The sequence below is a fragment of the Myotis yumanensis genome, unplaced genomic scaffold (assembly GCF_028538775.1).
Source record: "Myotis yumanensis isolate MYYU_CA2020_CCGP unplaced genomic scaffold, mMyoYum1.0.hap1 SCAF_2, whole genome shotgun sequence".
Classification (NCBI taxonomy): domain Eukaryota; kingdom Metazoa; phylum Chordata; class Mammalia; order Chiroptera; family Vespertilionidae; genus Myotis; species Myotis yumanensis.
This window is the reverse complement of record NW_027223753.1, coordinates 2,789,468-2,801,852: the sequence shown is the minus strand read 5'-3', so window position 1 is coordinate 2,801,852 and position 12,385 is coordinate 2,789,468.

Below are 12,385 nucleotides of genomic sequence, written 5' to 3'. Positions count from 1 at the left end.
TGCGTGCCGGTGAAACGTGGCCGACTCTCCATGCGCCTGGGACAGGTCTGCACTCACGTGGCTCCGCATGCCTCTGCGGCTCCCTTTAAGGCCGGCGGGGGGCCTCCCTCAGGCTGAGGCGGGCCCTGGGGAGCCCGCAGGAGGGAAGGAGGCAGGGGAATGTGGCCCTGAGGACGGGAGAGCAGGCTGGGCGGGAGGGAAAGGCCCCCGAGGGAGCCGTCGGGGAGCTGACGGAGGAGCAGGAGCGTCACGCTGGGGCTGGCGCCCCGTCACCTGCACATGGACCCTGTGGAACCGGAAGGAGAGGGGCTTGGCTGGCACCGGCCAGGCCAGTGGTGTTGGGCCTCTGAGAGCCTGGCTCCCTCCCAGCTCCTGGCCCCGGGTCCCGGGTGGGCTCCTGGGCCCACCTGTCCCTGTGCCGCACCCCGGAGCCCCCTGGCGCCGCCATGCGCAGCGTGGAACATCAGCGCCCGGGGGCCCACGCGTCCGCTGGCAGCTCGCACTAATTGCGTTTTATTTGGACTGAGATGGATTTCGGTGCCAGACAACAGCCAGCCCCGGGCGCGCAATCACCGAAACCCTTGATTAAAAATGTTAATGGTCTGGATGAGACGGCAGTCGGGCCCCTGCACGCAGCCTCTGTCCTCCGAGGGGTCTATTCTCCTGCTGGGACAGGATGTCCATGTTCTTACTTTCCCCGAAGGAGCCAAAAAGAAAAAAAAAGAAAGAAAAATGAAGCTCTGTGAAACGAGGTTTCCTTAGGAAATCAGCCTTGACCGGCCGGCGTGGCTCAGGGGTTGAGCGTCGACCTAGGAACCAGGAGGTCATGGCTTGATCCCGGTCAGGGCACCTGCCCAGGTTGCGGGCTCGATCCCTAGTGTGGGGCGTGCAGGAGGCAGCAGATCCGTGATTCTCTCTCATTATTGATGTTTCTCTCTCTCCCTCTCCCGTCCGCTCTGACATTGATACAAATATATTTAAAAAAAGAAAAAAAGGAATTCCTACATGGCGGCGTGGCTGTCTTTAGCTCCCGTCCGGGCTCAGGGGACATCCCTAGGGGGAGGGGGGAGGGAGCGAACTCGGCCCGAGCCTCGAGCTGCACCTCCACGGTCCAGGCTCCCTCCTCACCGTGTCATCATGAGCTCACAGCAGGCGGCTGGAACAGCAGGACCTGGAGAGCTGGTGGGGTGAGGGGGTGTGCTCAGCGGAGAACATTCTGGAAGCAGGGGCTCTGGGTCGGAGCCTGGACAGGGGTCCTGACCTTTGCCCTCCCACCTGGACCACATCTTTCTTCTCTGCCAGGCTGCCCTCCCACCCCCGGGACACGGGACACGGGACACGGGCATCTCCATCTGAAATGAATGGAACTCTCGGTGCTTATTCCCGAGGGCGCTGGGTTTCCTGGCGGCCCTGCCCCTGGGGTCCTGCACGCCCCCTACTGGGGATCAAGCCCACAACCCAGGCCTGTGCCCTGACTGGAAATTGAACCATGACCTCCTGGCTCACAGGTCCACGCTCAACCCCTGAGCCTCGCCGGCCGGGCCCAGTCTATGGTATTTTTGTTACGCAGCTTGAACTGACTAAGACAGCTGCAAATGTCCTTTCTGAACCTTTAAAGAAACCGTGTGTCTGAAACAGGTGACCTCGCCCCGCCCTGGAACCTCCAGCATCAGCCAGCGCCAGGGCTGAGGGCCTGGCTGGGCCACAGGGGCTGGGGGCCGGGGGCGGGAGGGCCCCCGATCTTCCCTCTGTCGAGGAGGGAGGCTGCTGCTGACACCTTGCCATGCTATCCCAGCTCATGCCCCTCCAGAATGCCGCAGGGCCGGGAACGTTACAGAGTCACACAGACAAGAACTCGACCCGGCCCCTGTCACCTGATGAAAGTGTCCCCGATCGGGACACGTGGCTCGAGGGCCCACTGTCGCACGGGAGCCAGGCTCTCGGCAAATCCCCGTTTGTTTCGCCACCTGTGGGGTGTGAAGGCTGTGATGGTGACTAATGAGCACCAAGGCGGCGGTGCGGGCGTGCAGTCATGGATGAGCTAATTACAGAGCGCGGGGCCACCAACAGCCGTGGACGGCCTCCCTCCCCGATGCCCGCGGGCTCACCCTCGCTGGGGACAACCCATGAACCCTGTTCCTGTGCTGTGTCGCAGGCTTGAACAGTCACTTAATTTTGTGACGCGCTGTCCCTCCGTGGTCAGGGCACCCACTGCTGGTCCCGTCGAGGTCTGGTGTCGGGCGCTCAGGCCGCTGGGCCGTCCCGGGGTAATGAGAGCCGCTCCCCGAGTGCTGGCGGGAGCCCCCCCGAGCTCCGTGGAGGTGCCATGCGTCAGCGCCAGTGTCCCGGTGGCTCTTCTCTGTGGCCATGAGGACGTTTTAGGAGAGAGAGGGGGGCGTCCTTGAAGGCACTTCCTGAAGGAGGGTCCCCCCGCACCCCCCTCCCCGCCGCCTGCCTGTGGCCAAGCTCAGAGGGGTTTCTGTTCCTTGGTTTTGGAATCTGTGGGCTTGGGTTGCGGACTCCCACTTCCGGGAGTATTTTGTTCTTTCTCTGAGACTCCCCAGAAGCAGGATTGTCTTCATTTTTTAGTTCAAGGCCACATGGGCAGGTCAGCTATGCGAGCTGCCCCTTCTGGCCACGCTGCTGCCTGAGGATGGAGGTTTGACCTAGACGCTCGCTGCCGGCGCCGGGTGACATGCAGCTCCCAGGACCAACGTCCGAGCCGGGGGCAGGCTCGACGGACAGACCTCAAAGCCCCCATCCCTGCTGGTCCCACAACCCCGCAGAGCAGGACCAGGACCAGGCCAAGGTGACAGGCTCCGCTACCCCTCCGGTCACTTACAGCCACGAGGGAGCGTCACCCAAAGCCATCACCAAGTCTCCCAGGCCTCCCCGGGGCTCGGAACAGCCTGGTTTGCGGAGCCAGGCACACGCGTCCCGCTAGGTCCAGCGGGGCGGAAGGAAGGCGGGCGGTTGACCGGACGTCTCATCTCCTTGGTGAAGCTCCGGTCGGCTGCCCCTTCCCCTCGCTGTCCAGGCCCTGGAGGACCTTGACCTTCCTCACTCTCCTGGCCCCCACTCCGGGACCCAGCCCCTCCCGCAGCCACCTGGCGGGTCCCAGCTGGCTTGGGGCTGAGGGCGACAAGATGGCATTGTCACCCTACCTGGGGCTCCTGGCCGCCCTCCTGGCCATAGCAGCCGGGCTACAAGAATGATGTGTTGGAGGGTGTGGACGAGGCCTTGCTTATTGCAAACAGTAAATTAAAGGAGCGCCTAACCCCCCCCCCCCCCCCCCCCCCGCCCCCGGGAGCCGCGGAGGAGCGGAGGAGCGGGGACACGGTCCAGGGCCATCGCTCAGCGTCGCCTGGATTACCGGGAGCCTCATAAAAATTACGGAATGATTTTTCCGCGAGATAAGGGCGGTGGGGACACGGAAATCACAACCATCAGGCGGCTCCTGCCCGGAGGAGGCGCAGGCGGGCGGGGAGGGACTCCTTTTCCCATTTTTAATTTGCAAGAACCTTGTAAAGGCCTAATGGAAGGAGCAGCCGCCATCCAGGGGGCTGGACTCATTAAGCCTGATCTGCCCTTCATGCCGCCAAAGAAAAATAATTTGGTTACTGAACATGAGTTATGGGCCGGGAGCTGGCATCTTCCCACACCGATCTCCAGGCCGGTTTCGGGGCGAGGCGGCTGGGGGCTGAGTGAAGGGGGCGGCTGGGAGCACACGCCTGGTGTCCTGTGGGGGTCGCTGTTCTGAAACCAGCCTCGAGGGGGCGGCCAGAGCGAGACGCCTCCTGCGGGCCGGTAGTGCCCAGGCCTGGAGGGAGCTGGGGCTGTGTGAGCCCCTGACCTCCTGCTGGTCAAGTCTAGGACCGTTTCCCGTCCCTTCCCCACAAGCCTGATGTCACTCACGGCCAGCACCCCTAGCACGCAGGTCAGGAGGGCCCAGGAAGTGTGTTTTAAAATGAACGAAGGGGCTCAGCCCTGCAGTGCCCACCTGTAGCGGGCGTTTGTGAGGGCGGGGTTCCCGTGAACACATTGCACCCCTGCACGAGTGAATTCTCAGGGCTGAGGTCCCCATGAGCCCGGCTGCCCACGAAGACCATCTGCTGAGCACTCAGCTGGTGCCGGACACAGGGCTGGGGAAGAAGTCAGACGTGGCTCTCTCTGAGCTCACAGCCACGGGCACGTGGCCTTTCTCTCAAGAACCCACTTTTGTGGACTGACCTGGTGGTTCCTGAGAGTGAGGAGGAGGCAGCCCAGTGTGGGGAGTGAAGGGACTGTGGACACAGCTGTGGAGCCAGGCTGTAGGGAGCATGCTTGGGGCCATGTATCAGTTCTCTATGCTGCGTAACGAGTAGCCCTGAACTCAACACACATGGATTATGGCCCAGTTTTCGAGGTCAGGAGTTGAGCGACTCCTCTGCTTCAGGATCTCCTACAGGCTGCACTCCAGATGGTGGCCAGGGCTGAGGTCTGATCGGAAGGCTGGACCGGGGAAGGGTTCACGTCGAGGCTCACTCAGTGGTTGATGGCAGCAGTCAGGCGCTCCAGACTGTTGACCGAGGGCCTGAGTATCGTTCTGACTATCGGCCCGAGGCTCCCTCAGGGCCTGGGCACTGCGGCCTCCCTGCAGCTCCCAGCGCAGCAGCTTGTTCGTCAGAGCAAAGCACAAGGGCGAGAGACGGAGAACCAGCAGACGGAAGTGAGAGGGTGAGCCGATCCCGGGAGTGTTGGTCATCGCTTTGCCACAGTCTATTCCTTAGGAGCAAGTCACCAGCAGCCCACACTCCAGGGGAGGCCACATGAGGGCAAGGCCAGGAGGAGGGCCACCCGGGCCACCTCTGAGCTGTCCATCAGGTGCGGCACCAACGATGTCTCTCTCCATTTCTCCGTGGCATCGTGGATGGGTTGGCAGGTGCTTCCAAAGGCGGGCTCCTGGCGTTAAAAGGAGTTGGTCCCGGTCATCTTTGCGGTCCCAGGACCTGGCACCCAGGGCAGACGGTCACCACCCCTGTGAGCAGCCTGTGGAAACCCCGAGGGGAAACCTGGCGTTTCATTGATGGTGACACGTATGTGCTTACAAGTGTCTGCCCTTTTTTGTCTTTCTGAATCTGTGACTTGTCTATTTATGTCTTTTGCTCATTCCCCCCAGTGAGGGTGTGTTATGGGCTGGGTTGTGTCCCGCAAGTTCATTTATGAAGTCCCATTCCCCAGGACCTCAGAATGTGACTGCATGTGGAGTCTTTAAAGAGGAGATTAAGGTGAAACGAGGTCCCCGGGTCGGCCTAATCCAGCAGGACTGTGTCCTTCTAAGAGGAGAAGATCAGGACACAGACACACAGAAGGGACCACCTGAGGACACAGGGAGCCGGCGCCCACCTGCACACCCAGGAGAGAGGCCCGGGGAGGACCAGCCTGCCCACCCCTGGCTCTGGGGCTTCCCGCCTCCAGGGCTGGGAGAGAGCACATTTCCCTGGTTTAAGACTCTGATCTGGGAGGCAGGGAACAGACTGACATGCCTCGATGTGGGGTGGGGACACGATAAACCAGAGAACTTATATACTTACATGCACAGCCCATGGACACGGGCCGTAGGGTGGTGAAGACCTAGGGGGTGGGTAGGGGTTGGGGGGAGGGTAGGAAAGGGGGGGAATGGGACGTATCTGTAATACTATCAACAATAAAAATATATTTAAAAATGAAAAAAATACAATCTTGTAAAAAAAAACTCTGGTCTGTGGTATTTCTTATGGTTATCCGAAGCCGGCTCCTCCAAACACCATCCCACTGGGAGTTTGGGGCTCAACATATGAATCTGGGGACACAAATATTCAGTCTGTAGTGGGGTGGGGAAGAGGAGTGCTGTGATCATCTGAGGAAGCCATCCGACCTGGACCTGTCCCCGTGGGGACGGAGGCACGGTGGGGTGGGGTTAGGAGGGGTAGCCGGGATTGTGGAGGGAGTGGGCGAGGTGCTGGGGGTGTTCTATCTCAGGAGGTGGAGTGGGGGCATCTGGACCCCAGAGCTGTGGGGCCGGCGGGGGTGTAGCCAGACCTCCATCCCCCCGGCTTCTCCATGGACCTCCTGGAACGTCGTGCCCAGACCCGGGCATGTTCTTTGGGAGCCGATGGCCGATGGGGGAGGCCTCTGGCCGCGGGGTCAGGGGACCCAGCTGTGCCCCTTGAGCTCCGGGGGAAGGCCACCTCCCTCTCCGGTGGCTGTGAGGGCGGAGTCAGGGGGTGCGTCGGGTTCCCAGGCTGGGGGTGATAAAGGGCGCCCCACTTGCTTTCTTAGCGAGGGCCCATTAAAGGGAGGAGCAGCTGGAGCCGGCGCTGTCCCCACGCCTCTGCCCTACATGTGATTAAGCGGTTACCTCATTTATTTTAAAGACTCGTCTTATCACCTATTTATAAGATTATGGATTTCTTATTACTTCCTTTGATGAAACTCAAGCGAAAGTGCTTTCCACTCACTCCATCCGAGTTCTGCCTATAAAACATGACAGTAACAATGGGGAGGGAGGGGCACTGCGGGGGACCGAGGCCGTGAGGGGCACCTGCGCACACCCCGGGGATCATCCCAGCTCCGCATGGAGGCTGGCCCACCTCCCAGCAGCTGCCTGTGGACGCGCAGCCCCGGCACCTCCGTCACCAGGTCCTGGCGGGAACCGGGTGGGAAGCTGCCTGTAGCTTAAGGGAAGTGTCCACACGGCCATCCTTACTTCCGACCACCTGCAGAGCCCGCGGTCTCTCCTGGTGGATGGCGCTCCACGGGCGTTGTCACACGGAGCTCCCAGGCCCTCAAGTTTAGTGATCCCCTAGGCGGGCTCGGGGACTCCCTGGAACCTGCTACCCTCGCAGCTGTGGTTTCGGGAAGTGAAAAGACAGGTTCCATCCTCCAGAGAGATGCCTGGGACGCAGGAAGAAAGGGTCCCCAGCAGAGCTTCCAGCTGTGCCCACCCGTGAGCCGTGCACAGCGCCAACTCCTGTAGGAACGACGTGTGACAATGCCTGGGAGTACCCCCCGCCAGAAACGCTCCCCAGCCTGCGGGTCCCATGGGACCCGGCTGGCCACTCCTATGGCTGACCTCAGGCGCCAGGCCACTCAAGGGGGAGCTGATACCACGTGTCCGGAGGTCCCCACTCTGAGTCACATTGTTAGAGTGTCTGGCGTGGCCCCAGACCCCCAGGTACACAAGGACACACAGAGATGCCTCCCAGAGGCCGAGGCAAGCACCAGACCTCTCGCTGGCGAGGCTAAATTCTCCACATACAAGGCTCTGCCCCTTGGCCAAGAGGGATGAGGCCTAGACACGCTCAACGGGGCTCCTTCCATTTTCATAAAGACATGAGCTTGCAGGACGGGGGTGAGCCAATTCCCACCTGACAGCGTGCTCCAGAGCCGCCCAGAGCCTCAAGGGATTCCCTGCCCATCCCCAGGCATGCAGCCTTTCTCCAACTCAGTCAAGCCACCAGGCCAGGGCTGACCTCTCACAGCAAAGGTCTCGTGTGAGTGAACGGGCTAGAGTCTGGGTGGTGGTGCAGACAGGTCTACCTCTAGGTTAAAGGAACCACAGGAAAGGCTTGAGGTTCCCCAAGGGCTGGCACCATCACTCTTGAGGTGGTGGACCCCTGAGTGGAAACTGATGATGGTGCTGGTTTAGCAAAACTGTTTGTGACGTAATGTGAGGTGAGGATCACTTGCTGGGGAGACAAGGATGGAGGGAGTCCTGTTGATAGATAACCGGTGAATATTGGTCAATGAGTGAGCAATGATGGTGGGTGAATAGATAGCTGGATGGATGAGGGAAGAGTGGATGGATAGATAAATGAATGGATGGATGGATAAAGGATGGGTGAAGAGATAGACAAATAAATGCATAGAAGAATGGATGGGTGGATAAAGGATGGATGTATAGAAGGGTGGATGGGTGGGTGAATGGATAGATGGATGGATGAATGGATGGATGGATTTATAAATGGATGTATAAATGGTGGATGGGTGGGTGGGTGGATGGATAGATGGATGGATGGATGAATGGAAGAATATATGGTGGATGGATAAATGGTGGATGTATGAATATATGGATGGATAGATGGATGGATGGATGGAAGGGTGGATGAATGGATAATGATGATGGGTGGATGGATGAATAGATGTATAAATGGTGGATGGGTGGGTGGGTAGATGGATAGACGGATGGATGGAAGTATGGAAGGGTGGCTGGCTGCCTGGCTGGATAGAAGGATGGATGAATGGATAATGATGATGGATGGATGGATGAATGGATGTATAAATGGTGGGTGGATGGATAGATGGATGGATAGATGGATGGATGGAAGGATGGAAGGAAGGATGGAAGGGTGGAAGGAAGGAAGGAAGGATGGATGGATGGATGGATGGATGGAAGGATGGAAGAATGGATGGATGGATGGATGGGTGGATGGATGGAAGGATGGATGGATGGATGGATGGATGGATGGAAGGATGGATGCATGGAAGGATGGATGGATGGATGGAAGGGTGGATGGATGGATGGAAGGATGGATGGATGGATGGATGGGAGGATGGAAGGAAGGATGGATGGATGGATGGATGGATGGATGGATGGATGGAAGGATGGATGGATGGATGGAAGGATGGAAGAATGGATGGATGGATGGATGGGTGGATGGATGGAAGGATGGATGGATGGAAGGAAGGATGGATGGATGGAAGGATGGATGGATGGAAGGATGGATGGATGGATGGATGGAAGAATGGATGGATGGATGGATGGAAGGATGGATGGATGGATGGAAGGATGGATGTAGAATGGATGACTGCTGTCGGTGTGGGAGCGGTATGATGAGTGGGATGCAAACACATGGGTAAGGAGCCCAGGGCCCTGAGGCCTGGGGATGGCTCCACTGGCCAAGGTTTGTATGAGGATCAGATGAAGCAGCCCAGTGCACGGCCAGCACAGCATCCGGCACCACCGCGCTCTCAGCAGAGGGGTCTCCTGCCTCCCGTTCTCCCTGCCGGTCCACAGTGCCCTCGTGCCCGTGGGTCTGCCTCCTCTGTCCCAGGAGTTCAAGAAATTGCAGTGTCATCTCCCAGGAACCCCCAGGGCAGTGTGAGGTGCCTGCGATCACTAATAAATTATTCTTTATTAAGTGTGTTTCCTTCATTAATCATTCCTTTGCCGCTTCATTAGTCCCTTCTCAAGTTTCAGTGGATTTCAGGCGTCACCGAGGACGACATAATTTATTTTATTAAGCCATTTATTTTCTGGGTACATGTTTAAAGGTTAATAAATCAATTAGAATGGAGGGTGAAGGATGGGGAGCCGAATCCTCCCGAGACCAAGTGACATCATCAACACGTCCGGGGAGATAGGCGGCGTCTCTCTTTGACTTGGGGAAGATAAAGGGCGTCAGCTGCGTCAGAGTGAGTGGCACTGAGGACAGGGAGGCCCAGCTCCTTTGCCCCCTGGGAAGGTGGCAGCCACAGCAGGATGCAGAGAGAGGGAGGTGGCAGCAGCTGGAGAGGGGCAGGAGGGCGCAGCCCTGGGTCCCAGGCCTGCTCCTCCCTGGCTGGGCCGGGAGCCAGCCTCCGGGAGTGAAAGAGAAAATCCATGCCGCTGATCCCATCCACAAAGCCGAAATCAGACTTTCCCCAGCGCCTCGTAAATAATAAATAAAAACACCTTGTAAATATTTAACAAGGAAGAAGCACCTTCTGAGCCAAAAGTAAACTGTCACGAATGCACACAGCAAACTGCCCTTCCGTCCAGATTCCCCGGGGGACGAGGGGGCGGTTGGCGGGAGCTCGCTGGTCCCTCTGGTGGGTGCGATCCTGCTTCACCCTCACTTCCCTGCCTGTCGTTTTAGGGGGAGGGAACAGCTGGCTCATGAGAGAAAAATAATGAGGCTTCTCAGTCCAGGAGCTTTCAGCTTTCAGTGAGGTTCTGAGTGATTAATACTGTCATCAATTGATTGTTTTCTAATCAGTGGTAACAGCAGCCGGGAGTGAGTGCCTGCTCTGGGCAGGGAGATGTGTACAGCGATCGATCTCCTGTCGCCTTGGAAATCTAAAGCAGGCGTCCGCCCTGTGCACCGAAAGGTGGCCGGTTCCATCCGGTCAGGGCCCGTATCTGGGTTTCGGGTTCCATTCCCAGTCCCCGTGCATATGGGAGGCAAGCGATCAATGTTTCTCTCTCCCTCTCTCTCTCTCAAATCAATAAAAAAATGGTACACTTTGAATCTTACTATAAAAAAGATTAAAGCAGGTTTCATTTCTGTACTTCACCCGGGAGGCGGAAGCCCAGAGGGGCTGCCCCCTGGCTCGCTCTCAGGGTTCGAGGGCGTGAACCCAGGTCTTGGCTCTCCAGTTCCCTTGCAGACAGTCACCAGGGCGCTCCTGGTGACCTCTGCATGGCCCTGGCCCAACACCCACAGCCGTGGGAAGATGGGTACCCGTTTCTCCACGCTGGTCTGCCTACCCCAGCTGACCCCGACCGACCCCGACCGACCCTGGCTGACCCCGGCCGACCCCGGCTGACACTGGCTGACCCCGGCCGACCCCGGCCGACACTGGCTGACCCCGGCTGATCCTGGCTGACCCTAGCTGACACTGGCTGACCCCGGCTGATCCTGGCTGACCCTGGCTGACCCTGGCTGACACTGGCTGACCCCGGCTGATCCTGGCTGACCCTAGCTGACACTGGCTGACCCCGGCTGATCCTGGCTGACCCTAGCTGACACTGGCTGACCCCGGCTGATCCTGGCTGACCCTAGCTGACACTGGCTGACCCCAGCTGATCCTGGCTGACCCTGGCTGACCCTGGCTGACACTGGCTGACCCCGGCTGATCCTGGCTGACCCTAGCTGACACTGACTGACCCCGGCTGATCCTGGCTGGCCCCAGCTGACACTGGCTGACCCCGGCTGATCCTGGCTGACCCCAGCTGACACTGGCTGACCCCGGCTGACCCCGGCTGACCCTGGCTGACCCCGGCGACCACACTGAGTCCACAGGTGCTGGTTGTTGCAGGGGAAGAAGCAGCAAACAGTGTGGTTTGCATACACTCGCAGAAGCGGAAGCAGCAGCAGCGTCACGCTTTTAACCTCCCAGCTCTTGAACACCGAGCTGGGCCACAGTCTGGGCCGCTTCCCGGAGCAGAAATTCCCCAGTGCCTCTGCTCGGGGTCCGTGGCACGTTCAGACACGGGCATGTTACTGTTCACTGTGTAAACACCTGTGCTTCCCCTGGAATCTTCCCAAGTTCCCAAGGATCAACGGTTGAAAAGCAGGATTAAAGGACAGGGTAGCGATACAGAAGGAACCAGCCAGCACAGCACCGATAAGGGAAACAATGTATGTAGTGTGTGGACTCCCACTCCCGAACAAACACAGAGCACAAACCTGAGTGAGCCCATGAGCCCATATGCCCGTGAGCCCATGTGCCCGTGAGCCTGTGAGCCCGTGAGCCCGTGTACCATGAGCCCGTGAGCCTGTGAGCCTGTGAGCCCGTGAGCCTGTGAGCTCGTGAGCCCAGGTGCCATGAGCCCATGAGTCTATGAGCCTGTGAACCCGTGTGCCATGAGCCCGTGAGCCTGTGAGCCCGTGAGTCCATGAACCATGTGCCTGTGTGCCCGTGAGTCCAGGTGTCATGAGCCCGTGGGTCCATGAGCCCGTGAGCCGGGCTGGCGGGGCTGCGGACTCTGCCCGAGCAGCAGCAGAGGAGGCTGAGAAAGCACAGCGGGGACGGTCTGAGCGCTGAGCTCGCTGGAGCTGATCTGATTGCCAGGGTCCCCAGTGGGTGATGGCCTGCGAGGCTCTCCAGTGCTGACAGGCCACCGTGGAAGCTTTTAGTTCATTTTCAGAAAAGGAAGTGACTGCCCCGGTCACCCGCGTGAGCTAATCTTGACAAACGCGAAATTACAGCTCCCGGCACAGAACTGATAAGTGGCACCTCTGTCACCGCGGACAGAGAGGAGGCGAAACGAGGAGGCGTCACTCAGAACCGCACACCTGCGGCTGCTGGGCGAGCGCTGCTGGCCGAGAAGGTCGGACGTGAGGCACCGAGTCCAGGCTCACGGAGCTCGGAGGGGACAGGTGAGGGCTGACAGGCGTCTGTCCCCTGAACTCTTGGACCCTCACAGCGCGGCGGATAGAGCCGCCAGGTGCGTGGATGTGAACAGGCCCTGGTGTGGGGTTGGGAGCTCCTGGGTCCCGGGCCAGGTGACAGGAGTGCCTGTGGGGCCGTGGATTCCCCGGTGAGTGTGATGAAGACATGGGAGGCCGCCCCATCCCACCCCTGCCCACACGCCATGGCTTTCTTCGCTGCCTGTGGCAGGAAATTGATGCCACGCATTAGAGATATTTAAAGACTCCAT